Source organism: Monopterus albus, unplaced genomic scaffold (assembly GCF_001952655.1).
Source record: "Monopterus albus unplaced genomic scaffold, M_albus_1.0 scaffold63.1, whole genome shotgun sequence".
NCBI classification, from domain to species: domain Eukaryota; kingdom Metazoa; phylum Chordata; class Actinopteri; order Synbranchiformes; family Synbranchidae; genus Monopterus; species Monopterus albus.
The window spans coordinates 2,726,806-2,739,461 of NW_018127943.1; the positions used below are offsets into that span (position 1 = coordinate 2,726,806).

The 12,656-nt window shown below is 41.6% G+C and overlaps 1 protein-coding gene and 1 long non-coding RNA gene across 2 annotated transcripts in view; one reads left to right on the top strand and one right to left on the bottom strand.

Moving 5' to 3' along the window:
* Window positions 1-12,580, bottom strand: part of tmem121ab (transmembrane protein 121Ab) — a 36,872-nt gene extending 24,292 nt beyond the window's left edge. The window contains exon 1 of the mRNA XM_020604056.1: window positions 12,278-12,580. The gene's annotated coding sequence lies outside the window, so the exon portion shown is untranslated. The remainder of the gene's footprint in view (window positions 1-12,277) is intronic.
* LOC109962379 (uncharacterized) overlaps window positions 1-12,656 on the top strand; it is a 97,998-nt gene that overhangs the window by 26,433 nt on the left and 58,909 nt on the right. The window lies entirely within an intron of this gene.

Here is a 12,656-nt window from a genome sequence, read left to right on the forward strand (position 1 = left end):
ATAGTGTTATAGAAATTAAATGGCGCCACCTTCATTGTTGTGGTTTTCAGTGGTTGAACTACACATGCCAGCACTTTTTGTGCAAATATTTTCAGTTATACTTTTGCACCTTCAGTTTATTCTGTGAAGTAATAGGTTCAGGAACAATCTTCCTCCAAATATGTTATATGGAATTGGTTACTAGTGCAATATAGATTTACAGTATTAGCACTAGTTTTGTAAGTTTTGTTTGTTTCATCAAATGTCTTTTGATAAATAAATGCAGAATTTAGATGTATACATGATCTGTCATATTATTACTCTGTGGTTAAAAGGACTCGAAATTCAAAGTTTAGGACTTTGGACTCGACTTGGGACTCGCCCGTCTTGACTTGGGACTTGGAGACAACGACTTGAGACTGACTTATGACTTGCCAAACAATGACTTGGTCCCACCTCTGGTGTAAAGGCCAACTTGAGAGCAGATGAGTCTCTGCGTTTGGCCTGAAGACAGGAAATTTCCCAGGCAGCCTCTGCAGTCTCATTTAGCCACTTGTTAGCAACCGCCTTTTTTAAGATATGCAGAAGCATTAGAACTAATGAATGGGGTATTTACTGATGTATTTTGTATTATAAAACAAAATGTAAGAATGTATTGGCCTTGTGTTAACCACAGACCTTATTTCAGGCATCTAACCAAAAATCCCCCTGACTCCAGGGCGAGGGAGCCAGAAGTGTAAAAATGCTCTGATGACACTTTACAGCTGTACAACAAATCAACTGTACAGTTTATATGGTATTTATATGGTATGTACGTCTTTAGAATATTCACAAGTACATACAGTATCACAAAAGAACACACACACACAGACACACATACAGTATATATAAAACTTCTGTTGTTCTTCAAGTATTCATTAAAGAGAGGGAGGGAAGCTATCCATTACTTTGTTAGACAATAGCATTTTAACAAAAGCGGGGGGGGGGGGCCCTTAGCTTCTACTTTTACAAAGACAAAAAGTTCAGTTTTGGATGCGAATATGAGCGAGGTTACTGTACTGATTTAAGTTGACTGGGCTGTTTTTTAATGAGAGGTGTTTGTAATGTTTTTAAGACCCTAGAACAAAACATGAGGGAGGATGAATATTAGGAACACATTTCAGTATAATGCAGCCCAGTTCAACAGCATCATTAACTATAATTTCAGTAATAAAATGAACACTTCTGAACTGAACTGAACATTACACTCATTTGTTAGTTTATTAGGTACACCCAGCTACAACGAATGGAGCCTCATGCAGCAGTCCTGCAAAAAAAAAAAAAATCCACATTCATAATGGAGATGATGCTTAGTTTTCACTATGGAGGCTGCAGTTTGTGTAGATGTTGGACTGTAATGCGTTATATAGAGAAGTGTTATTTAGCCTTGATATAAATGTGGTGGACAAAAAATAGAGACATCTGTCATCATAACACAATACAATCCAGGCATACCACAAACGATATTTTTACAAATGATCATACAGTTGAATCAACAACTCTTGAAAACAGTTTTAGCAAAAACTGAGCCAATCTGTTGGAATGTGTATTAGGGCTGCAAATACTCTGATAATTCTGTTGACTGCCAGCCGCTTATTGATTAATCAATAACATTGTTTAGTCTGTAAAACGTGGGAAATTGTGAAACATGCCTATTAAACTTTTTAAAGCCTAAGGTGGCGTCTTGATATTGATTTTTCTGTTCAATAAAGAACCCAAAATAGCAAACTATTCAATTTATGATCATGTAAAGCAAAGAAGAGCAGAAAACACTGCCAACTGAGAAACTGAAACTAGAGGAGGCTTGGCTTTTCCTGCTTAGTCCATTAATCCATTAATTGTCATTTAATAATTTAAATGACTAATCTAATGTGCAAATTGATTCTTTTTTAATTAAGTTTTCTTCTTCAGTCTTGACATATAACACACAAACACCCTCTAAAATTTTTAGGGAACACTGCTGTTTTTCGAGCACAATAAGGAGCAATCATAAATTGTGTTGTGTTGGCTTCAGCTGACAGTAAAATCCTAACTGGTGCATATTTTAAATCATCTTTATATGTTTTTTTCGGTTATTTGACGGTGTTTAAAGCTGCTTGACTTTTCTTTTCGTACTCTCATCCATTGGAATTGGTGCATTTTCCCCCTCTACCTGCTTTTTACATCAGTATTTTTATCCTTGTGAAAATACATACAGTAGGCCCAGTGGGAATTGTTAGTGCTATGCTCTACCCCTCGAGCATCAGTACAGTACAGAGCCACACAGCGGTCAACAGTGCAGACATGTCGCTTGTAGCTTGTCATGGTTATTGACAGGAACCTTGTAAAACTCAGTCAAACAAAGCAAGGCACCAATCAACCTCCAATTCACCTCCCGGACTCCTGTTGGCCGGCTCAGATGTAAACAGAATGCCAGCAGAGAACTTGTTCGACCAGTACAATATGCTGTTTCTCTGCTGCCGTGATGCAGATTGGCCCCTCATCCAATTTCCAGCCTGTGCTTTGGATTTCCATCAACTTGCATCACAGTGAGTGACTGATATGAATGGGAATCTGAGCACTTAATTACAGTCACATTTAAATTATTGGCAAGAGATTAAGAGCCATGGAAGATACAAGAGATATTAGCTGGCCTGACAACATTCAGAAGAAAAGCCTACTGGAGGGCTCTGATGCTTCTGGTTTCATCAGACAACTCCAGAGAGTTTTTGAGGTAAAAAAAAAAACATCACTACAAAGTTTTAGATTCCAAACAGACGGACAGGGAGTGTAGTTGATATTGATCTGCTGAGGCTGAGAATAATGTTCAAAGGAATCAGACTTCTGGGAGTAGGCTGGCTGGGTTTCATTAAGGGTAAACATTTTCAAGTGAGAAATAGCCTTCAATGAGAGAAATCTAGGGAATAGGAGATAGAAATCCATTGAGAAAAGGGGGGAGAATAAGAGAACAGTTAACAGGCTTTTTTTTTTAAAGCCATCTCTTTAACTGTGCAGCCAATTCAGGATAGATGAGTGTGGTTGCAAGATGATGGAGCTTTTCAGCCCTGGTGATGGCTGCAGTCCACAGTCTCTGACATGAAACTGCCAGAGCAGTGATGGAGCACTCACCACTGCTTTACCTCAAGTACCAGTAATAACATCCACATAAACATGGCTTTTTTTTATGTGTTTGAAAAAACCTGCATCTGCTTTTGTGTGATGTGTCTTAATGACATACAGCAGTGATGTCTATTTTGGCAGCGTGGGTTTCCACCTGCTACAATGCATTGCTGGGATGATAACAGTATTTGACTTTGGTTGAAGGCTGTGCAGGGGCAAGGTGTGAATTGTTTTTCCCCATGGTTTTCAGCTAATTTCAGAGCTGTTTGACTTACAGAAAGCCTAATAGTGCTGTGCTGAGTTGAGAGACAGGCTAGTGAAAAAAAACAACTCATCACTGAAAACAAGAAAAACCCACAAGCGCTCACACACATTTTTATGTAGACCAATTCTCGCCTACTTTCTCCTAAGAGTGCACAGGCGTACACATCTCAGTGTGCATCCGTGTGCACACACAGGAATAAAGACAGCAGACAAAGATAACGAGTAGCCTTTTGTTGTTCAGGCCCTCCCACAGACAACGAAGCAGTACATGTGAGAGTACATCCCTGCTGTGTGTGTGTTGTATTGTCTGCTCCCTGTTGACACTGGTGTGTAAGTTCTTCTGAGAGACAAAAGAACAAGAAAAAGCAAGAGGTGAGTTAAGGGAAGGGGTAATGGGAGAGGGGGGGGAGAAAAGGGACAGTGGGGCAAGGAGGGGCGTGGGGGAGTAATGACACAGCAGCTGCTGCTTCTGCTTTTTAGAGTCACATCTCCCACAGCATCAACTACCAGCAGCCTCAGTGGACTAATCAGTCCAGCAGGCTTCAGATCAGCTAAAGGAGACTTTCCACCTTGTCAGGTTTGATTTGTATTGATGCTGATATACAGAATAGTTACTGCGCTTGCCGGACTGAAACATACATACAACACACTGGCATTAAGGTCCTACAGGTGGGTCATGTGACCCAGTACAACAGGATTATTTCCCTGCCATGGTGGCCACCCCCCTGTATTTTGAAAAGCCAGTGAATTTCTTCCTTGTGTGCGCATGTGTGTATCTTTGTGTGGTAATTAAATCATGAAAGCCTCTGTTTTAGAGCACTGCACATGGAGCCTAGACTAGCATGGGTGCTCACGCCATGGGCCTGATTTAATTACAAGCAAACACATGCAGTACACTGTAATTACATGCAACCACACCTGCACAGAACCACCAGTTCTGACAAAGGTTGTCAAAACATTTCCTGTAGGATCAGTGTCAACTTGGTATAATAAGCTTGCTTGGAGGACAGTCCAGTGACATTTCTTTATTATCTATGCATTCAGCTTGGACACTTTAGCTCATACAATGTTCACTCTGGCTGTTTATGTCCATTAGCAAATAAATAAACTACAGCAGGATACTGTCAGCACAATGTGTTGTGCCTATTTTGATACTATTTTATGTCCTCCAGCTGGGTGAAATTTATCACATATGTGCACATATAGTCTGTTGTTCAACTTACTCAGCCCCACCATAATCAGTATGAGCAGTATACAGCTGTACAGACGGTGACACATAGCTGCATATGCACACAGACACACAGATTCTTATTTTAAACAATACCCAAACAGACAAACGTTTCCTGGCCCTTGATGTGCACTTAGTGATAAGTTGCATCTGACTGGGTTTTCAGATCAGCTTGTTTTCCAAATGATCTCAGTTTGTCTTGCTTCTTAGCCAGCGTGACAGTAAGCAGACGGAGCCATCAGACGGCCAAGCCTCCTCCTCACCCCGGGATTCTTATCTGAGCCTAGCTGTCACTCGCATGCTAGCAGAACACTAGAACAACAAAAACAGGGGAAAATGTGATCAAAGCAATGTGAACTGTTCCCAGTTCTTTTTCTGATTATGGTTCCAACATATGAAACATTAGGATTTGAGTCTTAAGCCTTAAAACCCCTTAATAAGGTACTGGTCCCTGGAATCAAACTATAGCCTGTTCCATCAACTGATATTTTAATGGTAGTTGTAAAAAGCAACATTGCCAGTTCATGTTGTATAGTGTAGATTATCAAAAAATGTAGATATATGTACAGTGTTACAGCATCCTACAAGTGGATGCTTGTTGATAAAGACCTGTACGTGAGCAGAAGTAACAGCAAGTGACAGCAAAAAGTAAGCAGAGCAGTGATGGTTTAAGTTCCCTGCCATGGTTGAAAAAGTAGATTGGATATACAGTATGCTGCAGTGAGAGGAGAATACTGTTTACAGACAGACTCTAGTTGGGTGATTGCTTGCTTCAGGGGTCTCCAACTTGAAATGTTCAGGTAAACTGAAGGATTAAGTGTTCCTTTGAGGGATGAGGGAATCCTTCTGCTTCTTAATTAATCTTTTGAAAACCAACTGAATTAACTGAAAAAGCATATTTTTGCCTGCTCACACATTCCTGTTTTTCCTTTTGATTTATCATCCATCTGTTCCTGTCAGGAGACTGACAGAACTCCAGAGCCACAGGAGTTGGAAGTATCATAAAACATTTTACTTTAAGGAAAGGTTCACATGACAGGTCTTAATGCTTAATCCTGACTTTTTTTTCCCCATGCAGGTGTACATTTTTCTGACGTGAGCCATGTGTATACCAGAATAGCAGCGTAATTTGTGCGCTGGTCAAATTGAACAATTTCCTGAAAGATTCTTGGCTTGAATAGAAGCTTTTCCATAATTATCCAATGAATCTGAAACATCCTTGACTCTCTACTGACCCCCGTTGCCTTTGTTTCTCTCCTCACTGTTTATTTTTACCAGTCTGTTAGGTACCCACACTGAATGATGACGACAAGCGCAAAGTGAGACATTAATAAACCATGAGTTCCGGTCTGACTGTTCTCACAATACATAGTCAGAGATTACATATGAATTGAAATTAGGACCGCATTTGCAAGTGGCCCATATCTGATTTGGTTTGTTCACACTTCTGTGAAAAGGGTCACTTGGAAGGAATAAAATCAGATTTGGGCCTCACAAATACACACATTTATCATCTGGACATGTACTTGTACTAGCAGTAATGTTGGAGGAGAGATGTGAGCACATGCAAACAGGAGCAAAATGTGATGCAGTTTAATTCATGTCTAATAGAATTAGATATCAGAAATGGCAGCACTACTGTGATATGAAAGTGCATATCTATGTACATGTATGAATTCAAAGCCAAACACACATACTGTTCGATGCAGATGCTTGTTGTACTGGCAGTCCAGGCATTTAAGATGGTAAGAGTGAGCTCATTGTAAACTGTTCCACTGACATTGTAAATGGAGCATACAGACACGCAGACACACACTGTCCCTTCTTCCCATCATGATGAAGCCAGTGAGAATTCTGCATGAAGATGAGTTTACAAATCATTACAAAGGAAATAGGTTTTTGTGGGATAATGTGTCATATTAATGTTTATGGACACTTAAATCTTCCAGCTACGCTATGTTACCTTGCACTATTCATTTCTGTATGTGATTTGGTTTAGGCCCAAATTGCTGGGTGTGCACCTTATAGCACGACATAGCTGCAGAGCAACAATAAAATGCATGAATTATAACATACAGATGTAAAAGATCTGGCAATGTTGATAGAGTTCACACTGTGTGAACAGACAAATACAGGAAAGGCATGGATGTTCAAGGGAAGGTAAGCTGCAGACATCAGAGTGTGCAGCTGGAGCAGACAAGGCTCCTCTTCACCACAGACCAAGCCTTTCCACTTGTGCTGATTGATTTCCCATCAGTTCTGTATCCCTGATAACTGCATGCCTGAAGGGCTGCAACGGTGCCAATATTTCACGTCTATATACCCACAAAGCCACCCTCTGTTTAGGGCATGGTTTTTAATGTGTGTGTGGAGGATATGACTGTGTTTATGGGTGGCTGTAACTATGCTGGTTTAAGTGGGCACGGGGCTGTGTATGGAACAACAGTAGCAGTGAGCTACATGGTGACTTCTGTGGTAATGACATGCCAAGCATTTCTGATACTTTGCATTCTGCTCCTGCTCCAAGTCTCTTTTTCTTGTCAACAATCCTCCACTGAAGCAAATTAGCTGAGCTAGTGGCAAGAAAATAGCCACAGTCAAAACAGAGATGGGACAAATCTTTAACCACCATGCAGATGGTGCAGAATTTTATAATACCGTAATATCTTCCCATCTTACTCGAGCCTACTGTAGCAGTGATTGTTTAAAATCCACATTGGCACATTTGTTTCCTCCTCTAGCTTCGTTCCCTTTGATTTATAAACGTCCAGTGTAGCTTTTACAACTCCATTTTATGAGATGCTGAGCAGATTGCCAAATTGCCCTCCAACAGAGAAAGTGCCATTTATGGTGGCAGTGATTTATTTAAAGCTGTATCTAATCATACACTGGTTCTTAACGCGTTTAAGTGTGGTATCGACAGAAAGACAAACTTGTTTATTTTCCATTCTGGGAAATGCGATTCTCTGTTGGAATAACAGCAGTTACAAAGCTCTAGCTGTGACCCTTACCTCGTTACCTTTCCATTTTGTATTTCTGCCAAAACTGTTATGCCTTTTTGTTTTGTATGATATTGTCTCTGAGGATGCGGCACAGAAAGTATTTCAAACTACTGGATAATTTAAAGAACCTTAGCTGTTCTTCTAGCTGTTTTCTCTCAGTTAAAACTCCAGAAATGCGTATGCTGCTGCCTTATTAAATAAAAAAAGGACCATTTTTTCCACATGAGTTAGTTAGGCTTGGATTGATTAGTACTTCAGTCAATGAATTTTCAGACTCCTCAGGGAAGGACAACAAACTCTTAACTGAATGAGCTAACTGTGTGAACACTACTTCCATGCCCACTTTAGAAAAGCTCTGGTTTGCTAAAGAGGGGTATTTTACCCAATGTGTCTTCTTTCTTTTTTTTTAAATGGTAGACATTTAATGCCAACCGTAGGTCGACTGTCGCCTCATGTCACCTTTGTCAGGGCCAGTCGGGTTGAAAAAGTGATAATTGAACATCGCAAGACTACAGTCAATGGCCGATTAGCAGGTACGCTCTGCGCCTGCTGACAGAAATATCTCCCCTTAACAGCAGGTGCAGTGTCTGTATTTACATTCAGAAAGGGAAAGAAGAACTGTGGATATACAATCTGTAAACAGCTGCTGTTTATAGCTGCTTCTAATCAAGAACATGTCTGATATGAAGTTGCAAGTGACGCTGCCATTCTCTACCTTTGGTCTTTTAGTTGTGGAAAAAAGAAAGGAGGCTGTGCTAGTGAAAAACAAGGAGAAACTAAATGTGTGAAATCATGGATACTACAGTGACAGGCTGTAAGGACTATACAGAGCCCATTCTCTTCTTGTACACTGATTTTCTAAGTTGGTCTCTCTGGCCAACAAGACCCACTGCTGATTCAGCATGCCTAATTGGCTGCAGAGCTGCAGTCAGGGTCCAACTGTCACCATTGGTGTGGGACACACCATGAGGGGGAAGGTGACAGATGCTCACCAACAGCCCAACAACATCTGACCATCGGCTTGTTGTGTCACAGGCCTTAGATTGAGGGTTGGGTGTTAGGATAAGGGGCACACAGAATGCATTATGTGTCCTCACAAAAATAGCTGTACAAAGCATGTGTGTTTGTGTGTGTGTGTGTATAGTGATTGAGAGTGAGAGGCAAGCAAGCAAAGTGGTGCCAATTTTTTTCAGCTGCTGTGCTTACATTAGCATATATCATGCAGCGATCCATAATGCATAGCTTGTTAACAAGGTTCATATTTTTGATCCATAATGAAGGAATATATTGTCCGAGTTTCCAGGGTTAAACGTAATGGCTGCAGGCTGCTTTCCCTTCTGCCACTCCCTGGCCACGTTATTGTACAGTATGGTAGCCATTGATTTCTCCGTGCCATTTGGCTATTGATTGGAGTGAATGCCATTATGTCAGTGAGATTATAGCCCTCCGAAGCACAGTAAGTCAGGAGTGGAAAACCAGTGGCTGAGAACTGATGAGATGAGATGAGTGCTTACTGCATCAGATACAACAGCAGCTGTGTTTCAGCACAGCACTGTACAGAACCACACAGCTTTTTTGTGGCATGGCACAACCTTGCCCAGAGTAGAGCCTAGCGCATCAACGCCAGAGCATTCTCCTTCCTCTAGGTTCTGTCTGTGCCAAAGGGAGCTACAGAAACACAGAGGGCAAGTGAATAATCACTTTCACTCTTCTTGACACAGATTTTTTTTATTGGTGCCCTTCATTCCAGTCTAATCTTCTCTGTGACAGCTGTTGCCTCCCAGATTGTCTCTGGTTGATCATTCAAATTGACCACAATTTGCTAGGTGGCGGGTTGAGGGGGAGGGGGTTTTCAAGGTCCAGGATCATTGGGATGGGGTTGTGGACTGAAGAAAGTGAGTGGGTGTTCACTGAATCAGTCTTCTCTTTGGCTCTCACAACAGCCTGTCATGTATTTAAAGTAATACTGAGCTTAACTGCATTTCTAGCTGGGGCCTGAATTTAAACAGATCTGTGCATGGAAATCCAGGCATACAGGAACATGATCCACTGTGCAGTGCATGTAAAATGCATACTCATGAAAACAACTTGCAGTGATGTGTGTAATGCAAAAAATCTGAAACCGAGCCTTTCAGCCTCCTGTATCCTGGTTGCCTATGAGGGCTTTTAACTGCTGACCCCATGGTTGTGTTCCATGTTTTTCAATGAGACACAGCTGAAGACGACACAACAGTTAAAGATAACCGTCTGGGTGGGAAATGGCTATCAGACTGGCCTTGGTTTTATGGAACAAGAAAACAACTTCAGTGTCTTGCCTGTCATCCAAACCTGGGAGTTTCATTTCTAAACACACAAAGGCAGTGTTTAGAAAGGACACGTGAAGTTGTGTGGCCCACCCTCTGTAGGCCCACTTTTCAAATTCATGCTCTGTTAATTAGATGATAAATTGAGCATGAAAGATTAATTTGCATTTAGTTCATCATGTTCACAAGCAGCATTTTCTATACAGCAAGGCCAAAAGTCTAATAATCCAGAGGCAAAACTGACATATCAGTATGTGCTGTCTTTCTTTCAAGGACACTGAAGTGGAGCCCTGTGGCAACACCGTCTCTATGATTCACACGTTTTGCTTCCTCCCACCAAATTCTTGTCGCACACAGTCTGAGCCGACATACAGTATCAGACACACTTAACACTGAGCCGAGAGTGATTACACATTCAGTGTAATCAAAATCCTAATGAACATAATTAAAATCAAGGCTTTAACGGCTTACATCACTATGGGTTTACACAGTCAGGGTGTACAGTATGTGTGTGCGTTAAGGGTTATCAGAGTTTGTTAGAGCGCTGCAGGCAAAAAGCATTGAGGCCGCCTCTTAGTCAAAGCATTGACATGGGCATTTTTCTTCCTTTACATTTTGAGAATTAATTTTTGCCATGCAAGAAGAGCTACAGCACAGCATACACTACAGTGATGCACGGAGCAAGTGAGAAAACAAGGCTGGGTGGCCACGTCAATTTCAAGCACCCGCCTGGGAACCAAAAGGTTATGTGTTTAATACCAGCAATGACTACTGTAAAGTGCAGCAGGGATTACAAGTAAAATATATAAATCCTTGAATGCGACAGTTTGTGTCAACACATGACACACTGGGGTTATATGGTTCAAACCAATTATGTTTGTTAGCAGTTAATTTTCATTTTATGTCATTGATTAATCGATTAAGCTCCAGAAAGTATCAGAAACTGTGAAAAATGTCAGCACAATTTCAATTTGCTAACTGCACAAAGCCAAGCCTGAAGGTTGGCTGTTCAGTTTGCTATCATACAGGGCCGGTCCTGGGTCCATGGGTGTCCGGGGCGAGTTGTTACATTGCCTTCTACAGCTGCTGTGCTCTCCAGCTGGGAGGAACCACAAGGCCTGAACACAGAGGGGAGTCTGTGTGGACCAGACAGATTTAGCTAAGAATATAAATGTACAGAAAATGGCCCCCATACATAAATATACTCACAACAGTACTATCAATAAAGCATTTTTTTAAAACTTGGACACCTATGTCACCTAAGCCATGGGCTGGCCCTGCTATCATATAAGACAAGAAAAGTAGCAAAGGTCACATTTTTGCTTGAAAAAATTACTTTATTGGTTATTAAAAAGTTACTGATTCATTTTCTGTAGACTGAATAATTAACTCTCCAATTGTTTAAGATTTATGATAAAAAAAAGGATTATTTTGTTCAAATGTCTTGTTGAATACCTATGTATTGTCTGGAACATAGGCCTCTAAAGCTTTCTGATCATTGTAAATCTTAATCCTTAAAAGCATGGCAGGTGGCCATGATAGGGGTTGCATGTAGCGGCCATGTTTCCTGTTAAAGTGCCGTTGATCAAAAAACCCACAGACTTCTCACTCATTTTTAATCAACCTGGATTAAAATCAACAAATGTTAAGTGATGCAAATGCATTTGCTAAAATGTAGAAGCCTCGTCATTATTACAGTCTGAAATATAGGTGGGGTAAAAAAGCACGGGCTCGTGAGGGTTATATATTTTCTTAGTGACTCCTAGCTGCTGAAAGAGTGCAGTGGGGGTGGCGTGTGTGCGTGTGTGTGTGTGTGTGTGTGGACCTCAATCAGAACATGGATGGGGCTCATCTTTCGTGCAGACCGGATGCACGAGCTGCCGCTGCTGCCTGGGCACGGGGTGACTCTTCATAATAAACATCTGCCTTGAATAAAACTGACGAAAGCCGAGCTTGCTGTAAAGCTTTGCAGTAATGATGACGGTTACAATCACGCATAGCTATTACTTTAACCGTATTTGCAACATTACACCACATGGATTCATTCGGCTGCACGCGCCAACATACTGCTTTAACACCGAGAAGAGTCACAAACTAGACCGGTGGAAAGTGACAGAACTGCTAAAAATTCCCATCGAGTTAGCTTTAAACTTATTGTCTATTCACCCCCCCAAACCAGAATATGCTCATTTGCGATGTCTGGCTTGTCCTGTATATGCACCCTCTCTCTCTCTTTCCGGAGACAAGTCGTAGCACGTTCAACATATTGTGGAAGAGTGAATGTTTGCTCCCCGTAGGTCGCTGCCTCACCTTCTAGCGTGACACCAGAGGCAAAAGGCTGCTGTTCAACTCTGCTGGCTTACCTTCAGGAGACGCTGAGGCGCTGTCCGGGGTGCTGAAATGCTCAGTCTCTGTCCAGGGTGCTGAATATCATCGCAGACTCCAGAGAGGCTTTGTAAATCCGCTGCGAGGAGGCGCCGATAACGCTGCTCCAACAACTACTACCGCCGTCAAGTTACGTTATAGAATATCCAATTCCCAGACGCGTGTGCAGCACAGTACAGACAGGACGAGGTGGAGAGCGACAATGTCTCAGAAAGTGTGAATCTGAAATGTAACCGTGAATGTTGGAGCCGTTTTGGGAAGTGTAACTGCTGAGGCTTCTTCGCTAGTTGCTTCTTCCTCCAGATAGGCTCAACCAACTCTCTCTCTCTCTCTCTCTCTCTCTCCGCTCCGCTCCCT